The sequence below is a fragment of the Bacillus rossius genome, chromosome 1, assembly GCF_032445375.1.
Source record: "Bacillus rossius redtenbacheri isolate Brsri chromosome 1, Brsri_v3, whole genome shotgun sequence".
In the NCBI taxonomy this organism is placed as follows: domain Eukaryota; kingdom Metazoa; phylum Arthropoda; class Insecta; order Phasmatodea; family Bacillidae; genus Bacillus; species Bacillus rossius.
In genome coordinates this window covers 335,948,467-335,964,729 of record NC_086330.1, presented here as the reverse complement: position 1 = coordinate 335,964,729, position 16,263 = coordinate 335,948,467, and positions in this window count along the sequence as shown.

Genomic DNA, 16,263 nt, shown 5'->3' with positions numbered 1-16,263 from the left:
GTTGTTCTCGCAAGTATTTAAACATGTATCGGTATGTCTGCAACCACGGACTATCCCACGCTACCCGTCTCAAACGTGCCTGCCACGAAATAAAATAATTTTTTTTTTTTTACAATAAAGTAGCTACAAAAATACGAGTAGCTAAAAAAAATTTCTTAACGATTTGTTGAGGTATAGCTAAATCTACAAAAAAAACTTGTTTTCAACTGGGGAAATAGTGACGAGTAATCAATAAAGCCATGGTTATTTCACGGATAAATTAACTCCAGCGTTGGTAAGTTTGTAGTGAGGTTGAGAGGGAAAAAAACTTTGAATGGAAATACTGATGTGAATTCTGATTTCAATAACTAAAGAATTGAGGAAATGGTTAAAACTCTGGAAAGAAATATATTTACAATAATTATAATGCTTACCTTTTAGGTTATTCGGTGATTAAAAGCCATTTTTTTTGTTTTATTATTTTCGTGCCATGGAATAGGTATAGAAGACAGGCTTGTTATTTAAGAACCAGAATAGAATAAATACGACATTCATCCCAGGAATTTAAAGTTCACCAAAAAAAAAAAAAAAGGCCAGACACATTAAAAGGGTCAAAATAATTAAAAATTATAATTTTTTTTACTTTCGGGACTTAAATCTTTCCATTTAATAGTATCAAACGAACAATACTTGGAGTGTACCCTTACATCAAAAGGACAACATTAAGAGTTCCTGAAGTAATTTTTACCACCAAATTGTAGCGTGCATACGTTAGCGAAACAATAAAAATTAATAATGCCCACATTACATCAAGATAAACTCTAAGGTTTTTTTATAATTAACATTTAGTTTCATGTAAAATTTCACAGGTTTGTTAATTTTTTACATTTACATGAATAAGGTTCGCAGTAGTAATACTGAGTTCGTTTTCATACCCGAAGTAGTTATTTGTAAACCGTTCTTTGAATAACATTCCAGTATTATCTGCGCACTAAATAAACATGATACAACAAAATAAAGTCAAATTGTTGATTAATTGATTTTTTTTCCATGGTTTGGAAAATTATGCCTGAATGAAACATAAATTAAAATCTAAAATCTTTCCCAATACTCGTAAGAAATACTCAGTAGGTATTATCTCGAAAAACATACTTCATATATGGAAAATAACCATTGCCATATGTTGTACAAAGTTACAATATCTTTCTTGTAGTATTAGAAACTATGTCTTGGCAACTGGTTTCAAAAGGACCTTATTTTTTCTTGTAAAAGTACAGAAATTAGTTTCTGTGTACCGGCAGAACTCGTGGAATGAGAATTGGGCCTATTTTGCCCGAAAAATCGTAGGTATAACTTTGAGCCGGTCGTGGAATTCTTAGCTCCCGCAATTTCACTCGTGATTTGTTCGGTTCCTTCGTTCCATGCTTGTCGGTGCTATGAGCCTGGATATTCGTGAAACCTATTATTGCTCTCCTTTAAGGTTCAAAATGTCACGTGTCAGTGCACAGAAGCGTCTGTTAAGATACCGTAAACACAGGGGCCATCGGGGTTCGGTTCTCTGGAATTCGAAAGCTCGTCACCGTGACGGCATTTATACTTACATAGTAGATAATTTATATTCTGCAAACAAAACAGAAATACTCATGTAAGATTACAGATATTTGTTTAAATTTGTACACTTACATTGGAACAACTGTATCACTACCAAATAGCGTTCGTAATAACACTGGGTTAGAATTCTTACCCGGGCATTTGTATGCTTCGTGTTGTCCCAGTACCTCCAATAGTTAATGACATTTAAAATATTTCCACTAAATAGCTTTCTAGTATTAACTGCGCACATTAATAAGCGCAATAAACCAAAATAAAGTATTTCATATATGCGTTAATAACCATAACCATGTGTTGTACAAATTTACAATGCATTCTTTGTAATATTACAAAATATTTCTTGGCAATTGGTTTCCAAAGGAAACTTTTTTAAAAGTCCAGAATTGTTTTTGTTTTTTACTATGTGAAACTGAAATGAGAATAAAAGAATTAAAATAAAAACTAATGTTTATGAATGTTATAAAGTTTTCTGCTCATTGCTAGCATATAGACCCTAGACTACGTACAGAGATGACTCGTGTCGGACGCCCCCATACCCCACTAGGCCTCTATGCTAATATTAGAAAATTTCGCCTTTGCACAGAGGCTCCTGGGGCGTCAGGACTTCTATGCTTGTAGTTCGACTCCGGATTGCTTGGGTACCGACCTCTTGCTCATTGATTCGAGTTCATGCCACAATGAAAAAAATTTTCCGTACTTTTACAAAATATTCCTTTTAAAAACATTTCACAACACATGGCTATGGTTGAGTTTGAATATGTGAAATCCGTTTTTTTTCGAGACAGTACTTAAAATTTCTTACGATAATCAGAGCATAATATTATTACGTTTTAGTTGTTTCATTCAAGCATGAAAGTTTTTGAAACCGTAGAAAAGATAGTAAAATATTAAATAATTTGACTTTATTTTGTTTTACAGTGTTTGCTAAGTGCGAAGCAATACTGGAAAGCTATTCAGGGAGTGGTTTAAAAATAAACTGAACTATTGGAAATGCTGGGACAACACAAAGCAGAAATGATCCTGTGAGTATTCGAATCAATTATTACTACGAACACTATTTTTTTTGCAATGATGCAGTTGTTTTCATGTAAATGTACAAACAAAAAAATTTAATTTTACATGAATATTTATTTTCCGTTTACAAATAAAAATGCGGTGCAGGATGTTAGAATCCAGCCTGTGAACCTCGTCGTGCCAGCGCATTGGCTTTGTGCTCGACAAGAAATCGTCAGTCGGCGAACAAGAAGCACATGCCAGGTGCCAGGAATATTAAGGAAGGTATTGACCCAGAACTGCAACAGTTTTTGCCAACTACACTCTTTACGAGGGAGAGGTACGTATCCTTTTTGGAAATAATTAGAGGACGAGACTCACATGATTTAAATATTAAATATTGTTTAATTTGGTCTTTTTCTGCAGAATAAACAATGAATCAAATATTTTGCATGTAATGAAGAAAACTAAAAAAAAATATCTGTTAAAAAATGTATCTACAAAAAATTGAATAAATAACTTTAAATCTGAGAAGAATGACCATGATAAAACAATTATATAAATATTTATTTAAAATTATTATGCTGACACCATATTCTACAAATGGAATTATATTTCACTGACGAAAGAATTTGCCTACTACTAATCTACAGTAAGAATGATTCCCCAGGATTTACCTCAGGTAATTTCAGGATCCTTATGGAAGACACAGATGTTTTCGGAACCTTTAGTCACTTTCTTGAAACTACACCGAATCGTTCAGTTTCTTGCATGGGAAGAAAAATTTAAGCGTGCCTCGTTTGGCAATCCACGTGTTAGGGGTCCGCGAGAGACTTATCGTTGCGACATCGGAACGTTGAATGAAACACGGAGTCCTGTCGGGGCGGCGCGGCGTGGGCCGAGCTGCGAAGAGGGTGGGGTTGACTTTACGGGTCGCTGGTGGGGGGTTGGTTGGCGAGGGTTGAAGGTCTTGGGAAGGTAAGGGATGGGCACCAAAATTCAAATGAGGACAGCGCGACGTGGTGAACCTCGGGACCGAGAGCAAGTTGGCTCGCTTGCTGTGAGCCGCGGTCGTGGATAATGACATCCGCCAGGAAGCGACCCGTCATTCTCTCTCTACCCATCACTACATCTCCACCGTTATCCCTCTCTCTCTCTCGCTTGGTCTCTGTGACGGTATTCACTTAAGCACGCTGCTCTTCTCCCACCAAGGCCACGTCACCTTTTCGATTCCACACACGCGTGCTATCTTGTGCGGGTATGTCCTGCTCCAGTTAATTACTATTTTATATTTACGATTAACACTTATTAAACTTGAAGACCTAGCTGAGTGGCTGAACTTCAACAAAATGAATAAAAAAAATTAAAACATATATTGTGCATACTTTGGCATTATAAGCTGGCAAAATTAAAATTTTTACATTGTTGTGCAGAATGGATAAGGAGAAACAAATTGAAATAAATAACGGAAAGTTGTTCGGTTTAAAGGCAATGCTAGTGGCTACTGGGTAAGGTTCCACAGCCTGCCCCGACATGATGCTCATGTTCCTTGAGGAAATGTAGCCACCTTCAATTTCCAGGGCGTGAACAAGAGCATCGCGGATAATTTTCGTGGCGGGCCATACGAAGAGTTTGTTGAATCGCCGCATCTCTGATTCCGTCTACAAACGCACTAGTGGCTAGCTGCTGGCGGAACTCTGTTGGTGCTTCTGGGAAGGCGAGGTGCACGAGTCGCTCGATGTCGGCTTCGAATTCCTGGAATGTTTCCGACGATCGATGTTGACATGTCTTCAGGGCCGTTCTATACACATCGCCCATGTGTCAGTCACGATACCTCAGCTGAAGAGCTTCTACGAATACATGATATACTTTCTACTCCGGAACTGGTATGGTCTGAAGCAGCTCTAGTGGATATCCTCACAGGGCCAAAAAAAAAAAAAAAAAAAAAAATGTAGCCTTCTGTTCCTCGCTCCAAACATTCTTTTCACCAACTGTTTCGAACTGTTGCCCATAGACAGCACACGGCGATTGGCCATTTTATTTTGCATTTTAGAATTATAAAAATATTGAGGTTTTTAACTGGTCAGGAAAAATAAAAAAAAGGGATATCTGAAAGAAGTTAAACCGCATATAGTAAGTAGCCAGTAAAATATGACTTTAAACCTAAAATTTTCCACTTTTGTACTCCATTTCATTCTCCTTATCCATAATGCACGAAATATTTAAAAATGAAACTTCAGCAGCTAATCGTGAAAAAAAAAAGTATCCGATAGAATTATTATTTTCATTTTGTTCAAGTTCAGCCACTCAAAAAGTCGGCAAGTTTAATCGTGTGGAACGTAAGTTTAAATAATGACCTGGAAAGAGACGACATCCTTATGCTTGGAATATCACGGACCTACGCGGAGGACGCTATTCGACAACGAGATGTTTGTTTGTAAACATATGTTTTTTTTTACTTGCGCGAAAACAATAATAAAACGATTATACATCAAATGTTTTAATATTTGCAATCACATGCTCAATAAGCATACGGAAGCAATTATGTATAAAAGCATAAATATTTTTTTAATCTACAGGTTTAAGGGAAATTAAAATATAAATTGGTGTCTGATTAAATGAAAAAAGGTTGACAGAAAAATTAAGTAAACAAAGCCTTAAAAAAACACGAATAGCAATAGTGTTACAATTGTGGAATCATTCGGAATTGACGGCCCAATTAATTAACTAGAGGTTTATTTACTAACTATTAATTTCTGTCTTAAATATCATGCAATAAATTAATCACGCTTGAATATAACCACTGTTTAATCTCCCAACTGGAGCTCGATTCGACGGTGGCCCTCTCTACTGTTCGTCTGTTACAACGGAACTCGGTCCCACTGCCTCGCACTACTCACTCGTCCGGCGCGCTGTTGACACCGTGCCGTGAGCCCGATCTTCACACCGAAGCCCGTATCTCGTCGACCCACTATCGCTCGCCAAATAGGTCACCCACCTTCTTCACTTCTCTGCTGCAGGGCAGTTCCGCTTTAACACTTCTGGTTTCGACCCATGGCGAGGTCTCGCACCACTGGTTAAGGGTCGTGCATCAAAGCAGTCTTAACTCTTGAAACTGCGAGAACAATGGCGTCCTAGTTACGCCACTTCATGCGAAAGGAATCTGGGGACCTGCCGATTCTTGATGAAGAGACAGAGAGGCGCCAAGACTGGAAGAATGATGACAGGGAGAACGATGTTGGTATTGGCTAAAGGAGCGTCATTGTACTTGTGCTAGCCCTCACTCAAGTAAAGGGAAAACGAAAAGGGGGGTTCTGCGAATACATCAATCGTTATTGGATTACCGGGTTGGAGTATTCTGATCTTTTTGTGCAATTTTTATTTGTTACTTCGTGGATGAATATATCCATGAAATTTTCAGTAAACTATTTAACCTCTTTTCGTGGAATTCTTTGAGCCAAGTGTACAACATTACTGCGTACTGATTTGCGAGTAAATGTATATTTCGAGAACTCCATTATTTTCAACAGCTATGAAACTACTTCAAAACAAATATTTTACTAAAACTTGACGTGAGCATTATCATAATAAATGTGTTTTTTTTTTGTCATGTTATGAATTTTTTTCATACAGTATAATGAAAGGAACATACAGGAATACACTCTAACATTTAATGAAATCAGTTATATTGAAAGGAGTTTTTGTAATAGTCATGCAATGAATGTTCTGCACAAAGAGTCAACGTGTGCCAGAAGTATTGTATTTAAACCCTTACACGCTTCACAGTATCGGATATTCCAATAACTGTCCAATAAATGCGATGCTTGAATATGCGTCTGTATATTGGCTATGTGGAGAAGAATGGTTCACGTTGATCAAAATCAAAGCCTACAATTAAGAATAAATGATGACAATGACTAAGGTACTCTTAAATTTTTTTAGGCTCTAAAGCTCAATCTTACACGACATGTTTTTTTTTTAATTTATTCATTATTTTGTTATTTAAATGCTATTTCTGAATTTTTAGCGTTTTTAACGTTGGACTTGTTCTGTTAAAAATATTTTCAACAGATATCCTCTAAGAATATGTAATGGATATAAAAAATTACTGAAGTATTAAACTTTTCACCGTCGTTTTACACCCATTACATTATTCTTAGTGAATATCTGTCGAACATTTTTATGACTTAACCACAAATGCAAGAAAAGCCAAGTGTTCAAATGTAGCCCTTAATGTTAGTTATGACGAGAAAGGTGAAAAAAAAAAAATCAACATGGAATCTGAGTCGGAGCTTTAATTTAAAAAATTTTTGTAAATAAAAAAAATATTTATGTACAATTACAGATAATTCTTAATTTTTACATTAACATTAAAAAAATTGCCTCACTTCAAAATAGTGTTCACATTAAAACTCTGTTTGGATTCTTACCCGAGCATTTGTACTTTGTGTTGTCCCAGTATCTCAAATAGTTAAAGTTATTTGTAAACCGTTCCCTGTATAGCTTTCTAGTATTAACTGCGCACATTAATATGCATAAAGAAATATAGTCCCATTATTAAAAATGCGCTTATTTTTTAATGTGTTATAAAAATTATATTTGACTAAAACATCAAATAAATTGTAAAATTATGCACCACTTTTCGTAAGAAAAACTCAGTATTTTCTAGAAAACGTATTTCATATATGCAAAAATAACCATAGCCATGTGCAGTACAAAGTTCCAATATCTTTCTTGTAGTATAGCAAGCTATTACTTGGCAAATAGTTTCCAAATAATTACAAGCAGCTAACCAGCAAGCACAGAGTCAAAGTCCAGACGCATCCGTGGTAGCAGATGGGTAGCGTGGTTCCTATCCACGCTTTCCCATCCCATCCCACCTTGTAGGAGGAAAAACACAGGGTATTTTCACACGAAGTGACCTTGTTAATACTGAGACTGACAAAGTGATGAAGTTTGTCTGAAATGTGGACAACCACTTTAAAAATACAAATAAAACACTGTATGTTTGTTTAGCAACACTCACAACCATATGGAGTAATTTAGAACGACTATAGACAAAACTATATTGACATATTGATTATTAGATCATTGGTAGGCCTATAACTTGAAATATCCGTGTGAAAATTATAGTTTGGATATTTTAAAGGCTCGACTTATTATTGTATAAGTAAAACTAGTATTGAAATGTAAGCTTTCAACTAACATTTTTTTTTTCGAGCAACGCATGTTGTGATTATTTCAGTATTTTTCCTCTAATTACGTGTTTTCCTAACTCATAACAGCGTTTTTTTTTTCACATTAGGATCAGAGTGGTGATGGATAAGGCGGTTATTTATTTATTTCTTGTAAAGATCTAGCATTGCCTTAAGATTCTCAATAGCGCTGTCAAAATTTTGTTGATGCAAAAGTTAATACATGGGTTCGATTGCAAATTAATAGAGGCAAAATTATTTCGTGCATTCACTGGGTTGCAAAGTAGACTTGAAGCTCATGCAGGACTGCTTCACGTTGATGATTGGACTACAATGGTCTTAGCACGTCCTTGACGACCCTAAGTCAGTTATAAACAAGAAAGTAGTTGTTACCAAGTCACGTGTAACCAGAAAAAGGGCGTAACATTGTTATCGACCAATGGGCGCTCTTAAAATATTGTCGTTGCATAGCGAACTTAATTATACACATTATACTCCTATCACTCACAAAAAATTTTGTTTAAATTATTTAGCATAAAGTTGTGTTTTGATTCAGTACACACATTTTGTCCCATACGAAACACAAAGTGTCAAGATATTTTATAACCTTAAAAAAGCTGTTTTCACCATGAAACAAGTTTTTCACAGTTTCGATTGGCAAAATGTTCTTTCAATATTAGGGATATGTTCCATACGGTTAATTACTTTGTGAAATAAAATCACACCTCATCAGTTATTTTGACAACATTAACGCTCTTACTGGATCTAAAATCTATTATAAATAAATCGTCGGTCTTTTGCAAAAAGGTGCCAAGTAACATTTTTTACCATTTTACTTGGCACCTTTTTGCAAAAGACCGACGAAATATATAAATAACAGTTTATTATGTGGCTTATAAGTAAAGGATATTTTTGAAAGGGTAAGATTTTTTTTTATTTATTTCACAAAAAATGTGTTTTGGAAACGGAGTTAGCATATGATTTTTTCCCCTTCAAAGTCTTATACATAGTACTGTTACAAGTAGGGGAATATAATGTGCGGAAATATAGCCCAATTAATTAACTACAGTTTTATTTATCAGTAAATATTTACACTCCCAATTAAAATCCAGCAATTTAAAATTTTAATGTCTGTCCACAAATTAATCACACTTTCGTAAGTTCAATTTTTATTATCCCCACTGTAGCTAGGCTCGACCGTCTCTTGCCACACACCTCGGTCCCAACACTGCTTCGCACTGCTCGCTCGTCACCGTGCAATGACTTCGGTCTTCGCTCGTCGCGTGCTATCGCTCGCCAAGGGATCACTTTCACACTTCACTCCCTGAGGACTCGCCGCTGACGCCTCCAACCTCTCGCTCTTACGCTCCTGCGAAGACCCACCCGGGAAAGCTCTCGTAGCCCTCCAAAGTGTCGCGTCACCATATTCCCCCCAACTTAACACTCGAAGCTGCGAGAACAATGACGTCCTAGTTACGCAACTTACCGCTACGGTGCTCTCGTGACGCGCAGAATGTACCGGGCGAGACAGTGAGGCGCCACCCACGGACTCCGTGGGAGAGGCGTGGTTTACAGAAAGGCGGCCCACTAATGGAGTCCATGTACTGGAACGAGGAAAGGTGAAGGGGGAGAGAAGGGGATCACCTGTGTCACTGCGAGGTTTCCCCAGAGATAAGCCCGGTCAGGATGCCCCTCCAAACATCTCTGGCCGCCTCGTAACACTAATACATCTAACAGATTTATTTACTTCAGTACTGTATTTCAAAAACCATACTTTGAACACAAAGTAGCTCATAATGACCTTAAAATAACATTTTTTTTGGGTTGCTTCTGGTAAGGACCTACGAAACTTGCGTAACAGGCTGAACTCCACAGAATATTCCACAAATAATTCTTGTCTACTGTCCATTAGCTGCTACCATAGTTTACTTCCCGACTAGAAAACACGTGGTTGGGTTATTTGAGTTTCGTTTACGGACTGTCCCTTTGAGGCGTGTCAAAACTGTCCATGTTACAAGGATAACGCTGTTTAGGTGGAAGTCTGTATGCATTTTTATATCTTTTTAATTAACTGTACGGATTTTTGGAGGTCTCTATTGACTGAATTCTACGGAATGACAAAGGAACATAAAATATTTTAACGTCAGTTCCATCAAAGCTCGAGGAAGATTAGCTCCTGAGCAATCACGCTAAGAACACATTGGTTGTGTATGCGCAGAGATGCGGGTAATGAATGTGGTTCCGGTGGATTGACGCCGTTGCGTGTTCTCGCGCGGACTGTTTCTCCCGAGACGACTTCGCCACGTGGTTTTCCGCGAGCGTTAATTAATGTTCCTTTCCCCCCCCCCCCCCCATATATATATAGGGCTCGAAAACAAAAGTTCCAGCGCCAAACCTCGTAGACCCCCTCCCCTTCATCTACTTCCTCCTGTGGCTGTTAAGAGCCTCTCCTCTCCCTCGTTGTGTGGGCTTCGCCTGGAGTTTTGTTATCTCCGCGCGCGTGCTGGCGTAGGCGAAGCCTAGACGCGTCGGCGAATGAATAGGCCTTCACCCCCTTCACACCCACGCAGCCTCCCCCTTAACCGCGCGGGCGTTATCGACGGAGCCGTTAAGCAACGACCGCCTTAAAGCTGGAGGGATAGGAGCAGAGAAACACCATCATTGGATTAAACAGTCTTTACAGCCAGAGACCCGGAAGAAAAAAAAAAAAATTCGCGGACTCATTTCACGACAGGCCCAAAATTCAAACACTAGTGTATTTGTGCTACTTCTGTTATTGGCACACAGTTTTTTTTTTCTTTTCAGGATGACTCCGATCCAAAGAAGCACCGAAACACGATCTCCCCAGTCATGACGTCTCACGGGTCAGCAACCAATGAGCAGGGGACGTTTGCCCGACTGTGCAAGGGAATTCGGAGACACACCTGGAGGTCAATGAACCTGCGTTTTTTACGCTCTCTATATTTAGCGCAAAACAAATTACGTTCTTATCATCCAAAATGGCGGAAATTTCTAGAAAAAAATTAGTACACTGTTCTAGAAAATAAAATTGGTGAAATCTAAAATGGCTGTCAGGGTTAAGGTCATCTAATATGGCCGCAAAAGACATGGCCAAGACCACCGTGACGTCTCAAATCAAGATGGCGGACCCCAATCCACAATCCATACTCCCAAATTTTGAACCAGCCGTCGGGCATACATTTATATACTACCATTGGTCATCGATAAACTGCAAATTCCACTTTATTTTGTTGGTGCTACCAGGATGAGCTCTGCATTCTTTTACTCAGATAAATCTTCCGAATTTTGCTTTCAGCTGTATAGCGGCATTTGAAGTTTATAATGTCTCATTTGGTTTCTTGGCCTTTGGGGAGTGCCAAAAACTGCCTATGGTACAGCGAAAACACAGTTAAGTGTATGATAGTATTCATAGCAGCCTCTCTGCAAATAATAATGCAAATTTTGAAGACCTCCAGTCATTTAAATAAATTAAGTTACGTGCATTGCCAATAATTTCCAAGAATAGAAAATTGATCTAGTCAAGACCACGACCAAATGTTCCCAAGAATGATTTAGTAATATTATTAGCTAGAACCCTTTACAAAACCTGCATAATCACGTACAGTGCTATATTTATATTTTTTTAATGACAACAGCGATGTAATACTATCTATACCAACTTTTTTAAAGTTACTTTTAATTTTTGCTCTCTGTCTTTAACGAAAATAATTTTTATATAACAAACCATGCATATATATTACCTAATCTTAAAAATAAATAAAAACTTTTTTTAGCAAGTGTAGTTATTTTCCTCTGTAGAAGCGTGAAGGTAGAATACGAAGAGAGAGAAAAGATTTTCGAAATTTTTTCAAGTAAAAATACTTAACAATACGCTGTAAAATCTGACAATATTTTTAGTAAGGAAGAATATTATCTTCGGATGGATCACGGACATTTTGTAATACAATAGCTAAGTTCACATTGGCCAATTCCACAGCCTTGTAAACTTACTTTGCTGGACAGAGCCTTAAAAAAAAAAAACTTTTTTCAGATGAAAACAAATAGTCAAATTAAACCTACATCTTTAAATCACCATCCGTATGAAAAACATTGTGTTATTTTTTGTGAATTCTCGCACGTTTGCCAGCGAAGATAACAAAGCGTTGAATATATATGGAGTTTGTAAAATAAAATGTTTTTAATGAGCTTATCTTAAATATCTAGCAAAAAAATGGAAACCGTTTTAAGTAACACGTTAGGATTAAAAGCACATCGTCTCAAAAACTTGAGTTTTAGATTTTGTTAATTTGTGCAAAAGGATGTCAAATAAAAAAAGATTGAATTGTTACAGAATCAAATGAGTGAGTTTCTATTACCTAAGAAATTATAATTTGTAGAAATCTTATTCAAATATTTATTTCTGCTCTATCACAGTCACTGACACCACAGTACTAAGGTACAGATCCGTCACAAGGAATAAAGCACAGAACCACGAATCCACAAAGCGGACGGTTGGAATTTGTGAAGTTTTCCAACCACGTAATAATTCAAGAGCTGCGACATTCCAGTCAATAATTAGAGAGATTACACAGAAAAAAGTCTGTACTTTCACGAAAGATACCTTTGTAAACCAGGTACATATAAAAAATAAGATTTTTTCGAAATAATACTGAGAATTACTTGCGAAAATTGGTGAATCTATACTATTATAAAACTGCAACTGCCTGTTTGTCTGTTTGTTTGAGCAGCGCGCATAAACTAATACACCAATTTTAATGAAACCTTTTATGTTTTGAAGCTTATGACCTGACTTATAAACTGGCGTATATTTTATTTCCATGCGATGAAGGGAACCGGAGATTTAACAATAAAAACCAAACTTTTTTTCACACTTCTTGGTGAGACCCGTCCGCTTAGTGTGAAGCTAGCGGCTCCTAGAAAACTAACAGCGCTAATAAATGTTTATTTACAAATGTCTTCAATAGATGGCGTTGCCTGGAATTTTGAAACGCGATGTCGCTTGGTATGTCCCAAGGTCATTTAGATAGGTCTGGAAACTTACCTTTCTTCTTCGTCGGCTTAGTGAAGCTCGTGGCGGCCTGAGAACTAACGGAGCTTGTAGTAGCTGATCCATCATTAACATTGCGTTAAATGAGAGATTCATATAAAATACATTACTCCTAATTCCGTCTAAATTTTTACAATTGTTTTCCCAGAATATTATTTTTTTTCTTCAATTATTTGGGTGATTGGTAAATGCCTAATCTGTATCCCAGCTTTAATTTTTGACGTGACGTCTAATAAATCGATGAACGCCGGCTGCACGTACGAAAAAGGATGACTCATTGTCCCGTTACGCACATTGTCCCGTTACGCTCATTGTACGCTTGCACCGCATCTATCTCTCTTCCACTCGATTGGAACAACCATCGATTTTACTTTTTCGAGGCACATTAAACTTGAAATACTCCCATTCGTTTCCTACTTTTCCTATCATTTTCCTATCCATAACACAGATCGGAAGAAGTTGAATAGCAAACATGTATAAAAGTTATAGTTAAAAAATCTGTACGTTACAGTTATAAACATATTTGAATTAATGAGTGCAAATAAAAGTAAATATATCAATTAAATTGTACATTTCATTTCACTCCTTCTTTGTGATAATACAATAAAAATGATTCAATTTTATTCATAAAAGTATGCAATCATGTCATCAATCTTTTGTTATGACGTTGTCACGTTAAAATATCGTCCGTAAACCGTCTTTACAGACAACCAATTTTTTTCCGAGTTTATTGGTTAAGTTGAAGAGCTGCTTTAGGCGAAGTGGTCAAACGTATGGCCAGGCAATCTGCCGGCTTGGGTTCGATACCTTCTGGCGCTGGTTTGTTTCTACATTTTATTTATTTTTTATTTTACACAAAATCAAATTATTAATCATAAAATTTAAATATGTTTAAACAGTTACACTTTTCCGTCCCATGCGACTCCCGTTCCATTCAAGAAATTACTTTAGTAAATGCAGTATACCGAAAGCTAAGATGTTACAGATCTGAAAGAAAATTGCTTACTTAGAAGGCACAATGACGCGACGATTACACTGTTACAAGTTATTTTACATTAAATTATTCATGGGTAGGGCCTACAGATATTATTTATTTACTTAAACCACAAAATCTATGAGTTTATTTAGGGAAACCATGAAAATCACATTACGTTCACAGCAAAACACTATTGTTATTTCCAAACCTTTCTATATTGACTGCCTTGGGGTACTTGTCACAAATGAGACAGTTCCCAGAAGTAGAACCAGCGGTATCCATTACTCAGTTGACCAAACAACATCAGGGCAGGATACGTAGAACACTCAAAATACATTTATACTTCGGAATACACATTTATACATCGGAACGCAGAAGTTGGAAGTTGCAATCCCACATACCTACACACACACAAAATAAATTTTTCTTTGAAAACTAGTTGCCAAGAAATTGTTTTGTAATAATTCAAGAAAGATATTGTAATTTGGTACAACACATGGCTATGGTTATTTTTTCATACAAGAAAAAACTTTTTTCGAGATTAAACTGAGTATTCTTTACAAAAATTGGCCCATAATGTTATACTTTAAATGATGGTTCGTTCAAACATAATTATTTAAACCATAGAAAAGATAATCAAACATTCAATAATTTGACTTTGGTTTGTTTTATTATGGTTATTAATGTGCGCCGGAAATACTGTAAAGATATTCAGAGAACGGTTTACAAATAACTTTAACTATTGGAGGTACAGGGACAACAAAACCGGGTAAGAATCGTACCAAACCCAGTAAAATATATCGTAGTATTTTGTATATTTGCAAACAATATTTTGGGGAGACATATTTGTTTTCATGTTAATTTACAAGTTTACAAATATCCAGTTACAAAAAAAAATAGTGTACGATGCCTCCGTGTTTTGTAAGTAAGAAGAAGATTTTTTTCATTTTAAGGGTTTTCTTATTAAAATTTTGTTAATTAGCTGTGAATTCAAACAATGTATCTATGAGATGGAGTTTGTTTTCGATATTGGCGATAATTGTGACCCTGACCGTGTTCCGTCTCTTCCATGCAGTCACTGAAGCGAGTTTCTCTCGGCGAATAATATCTTTTAAAAATGTGAGCGTCTTTCAGTACTCGCCAGAGAGATGTGACTTTTAATCTCGGTAAGAAGAGAATTAGTATGTGCTTGTGTTTGCAGATATACTGATAATACGAAACTCGAACACGAAATATAATGTAGAATCCTTTAATCCCAGTCTGATAAATATACGAAAATTGTGTTTGCAACTAAATTTATGGACGCGGATCACATGTACTTACAGTAGTTTCCGCACCCGCCGCTAGAATTCGCTGCCGGAGAAACTACGTCGACTATCGAGTCACTCCATTTGAAGATCGAAATTTTCAACTATGTAATGAAACGGCTCGAATAAAAGCGAAAAAGACTTGATAAAATCCTAAATTCCGGCTTTGGGCATAATTTTGGATAAGGAATTTTATTATAATATCGCCCATTATGTTAAAATTCATAAATGTTTCCATTTTTGGTTTGTGAACTTTTTTCGCACTATCCGACACAGAGGGCAGCACCGAAGTTACATTTCCGTTGCATTCACGAAATTATTCCTAATAAATGGTGTAATAGGAGAGCTAAGATGTTATACATAAAAAATATTTCGATACAGCTTATATGACCGCTCGTCCACGGATTGTTCAACGTAAAATGCTCGAGCGTTCGACAACTTTGAAATTGTATTTCAGGTTCGTGTAACGGAAGCGCGAATGAATTTTTTAATCTAATCCTTTCTTCTCCCCCCCCCCCCCCCAATTTCGCAGACTCAGTCGAAAGGTTCATCTCTGTTTCACCAAACTACGGTCTAAGTGTTTTATTTTTACATGGCTGAAAAATCTCAAACGCGTTCTCTCTATCAAGTGGATACGCGCCATGTGAACCGACAGGAAAAAAAGGCACTCAATTCACCTTTGACCTGTGACAGTCGGGACTACTTAAGTTCTGAATAATTCACGCGGCTATCTGCACACGCCAGCCGCAGTCCAATTCGAGCGAGTGGTTTATGAGAGGCATGGGAAGAGTTCCCTTCGCTACGTGCCATAAAAGAAGGGGCACAGAGTTTGTTCGATCACCTGGATGAATGGAATTCCTACTCAATTATTTAAGCCGCCAGCTTCAGTTGTAAAAAGGTACATTGAGGCAATGTCTGGGTTGATACCACTCAAATAGCGGCCGGTTTTAGTAGAGGTACAACCATTACCTCGCTTGCTTGGTGTAGCTAACCCACATATTAGATGATAGCCTTAAAAACAAGAATTAAACTTAATTACAGTGAAGTTAATATTAAAACTTAAACCTACCATTATTTAGCATCTCTATACACACATAAGTAATAAATATCGTTATTCGGAATGTCACATTGTAA